Raw genomic sequence first — 8314 nt, forward strand, 5'->3', positions numbered from 1 at the left:
AAACATCTGGAAATTAAACTTTAGGAATAAAAGTTTAACATTCAAACAGGAGAGCAGTTTTCAGGGAACCCCCAGGCAGGTAATTTGTTGTCTAATCCAAAATACTGATAATAATCACTTCATGATGAATAAAAGGTTTCACCAATAGCTCTTTTCTGGCCAACATCTTAATGACTGTGGTTCCATACCTGAGAAGAAATTGCTAAATAGATCTTCTCTTAGGCTAAACAAGACTTGGCTAAACAACAAAACTTCAGAGGGGATAATCAAAGCATATAGGTGGACAAAATAAACTATTCTTTAGAGACGAAGGTAAAAGCATGTCCATCCATTACAATAATCTTAGCCTCTGGAAGATAATTTGATTTCCAGTGTTTTACCTGGTTTAAAAAACAAAATAATAAAAAAAAAGAACCCCAATTTAGATTTTCTTGGAGTCAGTGATATTTGTTGCATCTTGCAAATTTAAACCACATAATTATATTTAAAACTCTTTCATGTACACCACTGTCAGGAAGAACATCACTAAAAGTCACCAATTTCCATACCTCATAAAAAGATGATCATTTTAGTTTCAAGATTTTAGACAGCCTATATTAGAATATATCAATCATGTCATACAACAAAAAATATTTCCAAAGTGTTCTCTGTTCAGAAAGGCTTCTCCTGTTAGATCATTGTGCAATAGGTTGACTAATGTATATCTCTATAAAACCCTGAAAATTGGCTCATGCAAGCATTTTTAATTAGTGGACTACCCTTATGGGAAAGTACTCAGAATTATTTTGTCTGTGGGCTCTGAGGCTCTGGGAGGTAGGAGTGGACCCTGGCAATTGGATCACCAACATATGCTACCATCAGTTTATACCTCTCTTCTGGCACATGGTCCAGTCCTGGATACCATTTATCATTCTGCAAAATTTTATCTACATCTTTTAGGTGCTGATCAGATTCTTGGATTAGCTACTTAGCTCTGTTCTCTTGATGAACAGACAACTTCAGTTTGTGGGACTGCCAATCCCAGTGTGTTCTACAAGTTTCACTGAATGAATTATGTCATAAATTTGGTCTCTTTCAAAAGTGTCCTGAAGTCAGCTTTGGTTATGATGTATTTGTCTCTCATGTATTCTTCAAATTCTCTTTGTTTTTTTCTATCACTGGAAGAGAACTAAATGCATTGAGGATCTTCCTTAATGACTTTTTTTTTTTACTCCTTTCCACATGGATGTTAAAGTAATCACAGAAGTTTCATCCAGAAGTTTCCTAAAGTCTTCCCTCTTCTTTTAGGTAAGCGCATCAATGTGTTCATTAAGCTTCTATTTCTCTTCTCTTTCCAACAACGATCCACATTGCCAGTAGTGATCTTTCTGGAGAGTCCTCTGACTATGAAACCATGACACATCTGAAGAACATACCTCAACAACCCTGATAATGTAAAAGGATTCTTCAAGGAAAGTTCCAGGGTATCTCCTGGGATCAGTGTACCCTTAGTCCTCCATCTTATAGTTTTTTTCAAACAGGTTTATTGAGATATAATTCATATACCATACATTGAATATGTTCAATTCAATGGATTTGAATATATTCACAGTTGTGCAACTACTACCACAATCTAACCATAGGATATTTATTTTCATCACCCTGAAAAGAAATCCCATACCCATTAGCAGTTACTCTTCACTCTACCTATAGCTCTAGGCAACCACTAGTTTTTCTACTTATTCTGGATCATTTAAATGGAATCATACAATTTGTGATATTTTGTGACTGATTCCTTTTAGTTAATAGTGTTTTCAAGGTTCAACCATATGTAGCAGTATCAGTCCTTCATTTCTTTTTATTGACAAATTATGGTTATAGACCTAGAGGCAGAATTGCTAAAACATATGGCAACTCTATGTTTAACAATTTAAGGAAAGAGTCTGTTTTCCAAAGTGGCTGTACCATTTTATGTTCCCACCAGCAATGTATAAGGACTCCAATTTCTTCACCAACATTTGCTATTACTTCCCTTTTTAATTATAGCCATTGTAGTGGATGTGAAGTGATATCTCATTGTGGTTTTGATTTTCATTTCCCTGATGATTAACTGTGTTGTGCATCGTTTCCTGTGCTAACTGGCCATTTGTTATAGTGGTTTTTGCTTCTCCAAAAACTGCTCTCATATCAAAAACCATTTTCAAAATTCAGGGTATGTTTTTCAGTACTGATGCAATTGTTTGGCTGTGCTTTCCTTTGCTTTTTATGACATAGCATGCTCCATCCTCTGATATTTTACCCAAATAATATACATACAAACGGTAAGACTTGGATTTGGGTGGCCCATTGTTAAGCCCAAACTCAATAAAATGCATAGAGACTTTAAAAATCCTCCATAATAATGCTTTAGTTAAGATTTTGCTCATGCAAGTGTTTTTTCTAACTCTTTGAGCTGCATATTGCCTTAAGTAATCATCCTCTGGGCTGTATCCTCTTCAGTGGTACTTTTGTTTCTTTTGAAGTCTTCCCTTGCCCAGTCCTTCAGGTATCTGCGATAAAAATCCTTTGGAACTTGCGGAGTTGCTTGCAAAATCCTGCTGTAGAGAACTTGTTGCCTTCTCATGAACTGCTTTAGCGTTAGTGTCACCGGGGGTAAGCAGGAAGTGGCCATGTCCACCACATACCCTCCACATCAGAATTTAGGGAATTTTCAAACAGTTAGATTTTATGTTATGGAGGTCATGGCTAAAAGATGAAGGAAATTTAAATGTAGTCCTCAAATGTAGAAATTTGTGATTCACATGTGTTGGAAAAGTGTTTTAAATTTGTTCTATTTCTTTGCTTTAGTAAATAGAGTCAATGAATTCTCTTTCGTTTTTTCTCATTCAATCTTCTCTTTCATAGAGTTAGCTCTTAATGATCCAGTGTAAATAACAAGTTTAACAATTAATAGTTTATAAAAAAAAAAAAGCTATATTTGTAATGACACACACAGACATAAGATGTGATGAGTCAGAATCCAGCAAAGAACATTCTCAGTCTTCCAGAGGCTGAATTTGGACATCAACAAATTCTTAGACACAACTGTTCAGCTGGGGAGTTATGTGGAAATGAGAAATGTGTAGCCTTTCCCACAGTGCAGCAAGACTCTTTCATATGGAGGGAAAAATGACTCACTCTAAATTGACCTTCAAACCCTCTGCTTAACTTGACTCTATGTTAATTTCTAGACACTTGTTTGTGAGAATTCCAGAATTGTGAGTGACAAATATTTTATAATAAGCTGTTGTAAATTGTTAGTCAAAGCATAAGTTAAAGAAGCCAAAAATGTATGTGAAATACTATAATGTTTTTCTCTAGCATTAGCCATTTAAAACTTAAAGGACGGGAGGGGAAGGAAACAGATTTCTAGAGGACCTACAAAATGCTCTCAGTATTACAATAGTGAGCATGCTATAGGATTGATCATCATCTAAATATCTTCCTTTCAATAACTTTCATACCACTATGAAATTGTCTGCAGTAACAAAGCTTTAGTTGTATTTATTTACTTATTTTTAGTGTTATACATGTGTATACAAAGGATTCATTCTATACCAATATTTTAAAGTCAGTTTTTCTGAATTATGCCACTTCACAAAGGATTAGCTCTCATTTAATATTTAACACTTCATAATAAAACACCACTGTTTTATAAATTTATAACATATTCTTCCTTAGAATTAGGTTTAAAATAAATGGATGATATCTGGTTACTTTATCATTCATTCACATTAAAATATACATTTAACAATTCCTATTTCCCTTGATCAATCTACCTTCCCTATCAAAAAAAGTGATTTCTGATTTATGAACAAAGTTGGCTAATGTATACATAATTATAATTATTTAATCATAAATCTACTTCAGTTTTATCTTGACTCAGAAATATTGTTATAGAACTAATATATTCTCTGCAATCTGAATTTTCAATTGAATATAAGTCACGGTAAGAAGTTGAATAGGTCTATTATCCTATTTCTTCATTTTGTATTTGATCATATTAGTGATAGGAACAATGTAACTTTTTAATACATAGTATAATTTTTATGTTTTTGTTGAAACTCTTTACCTTTCTCTAACAACCACTTTATTGCCATTTGGACTATAACACATTTTCTCTTAATAAATAATTCATCACATAACAAAGGAGTGAATTAACTAAAATTTAAATCACAGTTTTGCTTTTCATCATATGCTAAATTGAATATTTGATAATTGAAGTTTTTCAAAGTAATATGACTCTCAAATTTTTATCTCCTATCATGACCCCGAAACCATACTTGGTTAGCCATGTGCCTATTTACTATCTTCTCCTAGTCTAACGGGCTTCTCAAATTTAGTAAACAAATAAGCTCTTGATTTCCAGCCACAAACCAACTCCTCTCTCCTCTCCCAGCTTTCCACTTGGTAAACGGTTCTTTGGCTCTTGGCAAAAATCTAGAGTTTGTCCTTATTCTTCTTCCTTAAGTGCCACACTAGCTCTTCTCAGCATCACCTCCACAACCACTCAACTGGACCACTGACAGGGCCTCCTGTTTTCCTGCTTCTCCTCTCTATGCCTTCCCACAGCTATTGCCAGTTTACCTTACAGTAGCCACACTGATTCTTTCTTTAAAAATATAAATTGGGTCATGATCTTTCTTCTTTAGCTTAAAACCTTCCAATTGTTTCCCAGTGCTCTTACATTAAAACCTGGCTCAAGGTCTGTCATGATCTGCTGGCTGCCTACCTCCGCCCCCATGTTGCACCACTCTCTCCTCACACAGCTCCAGGGCTTGGGCTTTAGAGCTTGGTCCTGGCTCTTCGTCTTGCCTGCCCTGCGCCTCCCTCTGACTTCCACTCAGTTGGCTCCTCCAGCACTTGGATTTTTCCAGTGCAAAGCCTTTTCAGTCTTAAGAAATATAAAAGTTATAATTAGGCATTCTAAGTTGTGCCATTCTCTTTTCATATTCTATGTTGCATGAATGCTACTAGGTTTGTTTTTGTTTGTAACTTTAGTTGGTTGGTTTTTCTTATATATGTTCTTTCTCTTTTGGTAGGAAACAAGTTCTGTGAGAATATTAACCATTTCCATCTTGGTCACTGTGATATCCCCAGGGCCTAAGCCCATATCTGCAGTTTATTTAGTAGGTACTAGAAAAGAAGTGTTAAATGAATGAACTTTTCTGAGTCTCAACTTCTCTCTTGTGAAATGGGGATAATAATAACTAATCAGTAGGGTTGCTGTAAAAATCAAATGATTCATAGTATTTAATGGGCAGCCAATAAATATGGGTTTCTTTCTCTTTTTTTGATGTTGATAAACTATTGGTCAAGGGCAGTGAATGAAAATTTCCCCTGTAGAAATAGGCCTTTCTTAATTATATTCTGTCAAATGGACACAGTTACTCTCAGGATTCATCATATAGGCTTAATTAAAGTCAAACAAAATTTTGCAGGACATGATTTTTATGATCAGTGTAAATAGCCAGTGTGTATTTTAAATTAAAATCTCAATTTCCTACCCACAGTAGTTTAGGTTAATTTCCCATTTCTTCGTTTAATCCATGTCCATCTCAGCTTACAAGAGAAAATTTGTCTTTATATCTCCAGAAATTTGCTTCATTTCTTTATTATCCAATTATTTATAAGCTCAACCTAAAATAAATCATACAAAGATATCTTTACTCTACCCTTGAAATTTAAATTCTAAGTACCAGAGTAGGAGACAAAATATTCTTTAGACATTTATTTACTGTTACTATTAAACTTGGATTTTTATGAGTTTTCCAGTATAATCATGTGTCACTGAACAATGGAGTAAGTTCTGAGAAATGCATAATTAGGCAATTTCGTCATTGTGAGAACATCATGGAGTGTAGTTACACAAGCCTAGATGGTAGAGCCTACTACACATCTAGGCTATATGTTATAGTCTATTGCTCTTAGGTTACAAACCTGCACAGTGTACAGCATGTTACTGCACTGAATACTGTAGGCAATTGAAACATAATGGTAAGTTTTTGCATATCTAAACACAACTAATAATAGAAAGGGCACAGTAAAAATACTGTATTATAATCTTATGGGGCCACTGTCATATATGCAGTCTGTCGAGCCCAACATTATTGCGGGGCACATAATTATACTTAATTTGGTAGCTGTTTTGTAAGGACAGAAACTGAGTCTTCAGTTTTCATAAAAGTGTATGATCAAAGTAGTGTTATAATATTACAGCTAAATAGCCTCTACATCCTGCTCTTTTGACCACTAATAAAGATCTTCAGTCTTATCTTTATAAAAATAAAACCTTCCCTCAACCTATATAATTTAATCCTGTGAAACACTCTTTCTTAAAAAAAAAAAATGGCTTCCAGATGTAACAGGAGTTTGCAATCTGTCATACAAAACATTTGTACCTTTAAAAATCTATAGTTTTCAAACTGATATATTACCATAAAGCAATGACTATTTTATAAATTGAATACTTTCTCCATTATTGTCACATTTTCCTCATAGTTACAAAACTGACGGAATAGCAACTGAATTTCAAATTTAGGCAGAATGAAGTATAACTTTATAGTTTTTTATATCCTCTCAATTAAATAGAAATTGACCTACTCAACCACATTATAATGACAAAGAAAATAATACTATTGGTAGATGTATACCTGGATATAGAAATGAGGTTGTGTGGTATTCACCATTATTTGATAGGTTTGGAAATGCTAGACAAACACCAAAGGCTCATTTGCTCTTCAATTACATGCCTCAATTACTGTAGCTGCTACCATGTGAACCGGATGCCTCTTAGGAGGTAATAGGCCTCCTGGGCAGGTGGGTTCTCTTCAGAGGTGGCTAACTAAGGGAAACATGAAGAGAGAAGACAAACCAATGCTTTGTGTACAATTCACTGATGACTTTCTTTCACAAAAAGTCGCCTTAGTTACTAAGCTGCTAACAAACTGTTCTGTTTTCCTTTTCTGGCAATTCTCAATTAGCATTGATTCACTACCCAGAAAACTCTGTTGTTTATAACCTGTCACAAGGCAAATAGCACCTAAGTAGTAGACCACCCATGTTTTCTATGTGAAACTATGACAGGAAGGCAACTCATATTCACAGAAAGGCTCTTATGTGGTAGGTACTGTATGAAATTTCCAGTATACATAATTTCACTTCCTTTTTACACAGCTCCAACCATGGATGCATAATGGTTCCCATTTTACAGATTAGAAAACAGAAACTCATGGAGAAACTTGAAAACCTCATATCATTTGAATACCCATTTATCTGGATCTTGTACATCATTTTGCTTATAACAAGTGACAATAACATAAGAGTTTGTATAAATTATAATGGTTTCTTTGTGGACTAAGATTAGTCACAGGTTTTCAGTAAGGTGAATCTCTTAGGAGTATATTACATGCATTTCTTATATTTCATGCATTTATTAAATAACATTTACTCCTTCATAAACAGTCATGGATATATTTGGACATAGACATTTCTTAAAATCTGCACTGAAGCCTTTTCTTGTAATTTACCTCTTTCATTCTAAAGGCCATGTCATGGCAGTTTATGTTGCACAACAGGATCAAAACAAACACAAAAATGGACAGAGGATCAAACAATACAAAGATGAGAATCAAAAAAGTTCTATACCTATTAACCTCAAATAAGAGGAGAAAATGTTCTTAAAAATAAAAGTTAATTTTAAAAATAAGTCAAGACCCCATTTTGTTCCCACCATTCCCACTGAATATCCACTTACAGGAGAACTGTTCTTTTAGGTATTAACTTCCCCATTTGTAGAATTAGAGGAGTGAATGAGATTAGCACTAAGCTTCCTCTGGCTTCATGAACTGTATCATCACCAGTCCAGAAAATAAAATAAACCACAAGTGTCCAAAGGATGCTTTCTGTAATTTTTTTATTAATTTTTCAAACCGTGAGAATTGCAGAATCAATTCTATCAACATAGAAAGATAAGAATTAATGCTGAAGGTATAATTGTATATTTATTGAGTTCTTGTGAAGCTTTCAGAAAAAGTGTATTGCTATGGGTACAAAAAAGTAACAAACTTATTGATCAATTTTCCTGTAATTTTGATAGGCTTCAAACATAAGAGGCAAGCAATTAAATATATCCTAACTTCATACCTGTATCACATACTTATTAAGAAAATGAGAAAATCTCCAGAGCCTGGGGGTGGTGAAGAAAAAAAAAAAAAAAGAAAATGAGAAAATGTACTTTAGGTCCCGCTAAAGTTAGAAGAACTGAAAGATTTAACAAAACCTCTGTAAATTATAA

At 34.1% G+C, this 8314-nt stretch overlaps 1 protein-coding gene and 1 pseudogene across 1 annotated transcript in view; both read right to left on the bottom strand.

Moving 5' to 3' along the window:
• The window catches only part of SEMA3E (sema domain, immunoglobulin domain (Ig), short basic domain, secreted, (semaphorin) 3E), a gene marked incomplete at its 3' end in the record, with an annotated part of 299672 nt that overhangs the window by 147895 nt on the left and 143463 nt on the right, over positions 1 to 8314 (bottom strand). The gene's annotated exons all lie outside the window — the stretch shown is intronic.
• LOC105814998 lies at positions 2390 to 2650 on the bottom strand (annotated as a pseudogene).

Source organism: Propithecus coquereli, unplaced genomic scaffold, assembly GCF_000956105.1.
Source record: "Propithecus coquereli isolate 6110/MARCELLA unplaced genomic scaffold, Pcoq_1.0 Scaffold312, whole genome shotgun sequence".
In the NCBI taxonomy this organism is placed as follows: Eukaryota; Metazoa; Chordata; class Mammalia; order Primates; family Indriidae; genus Propithecus; species Propithecus coquereli.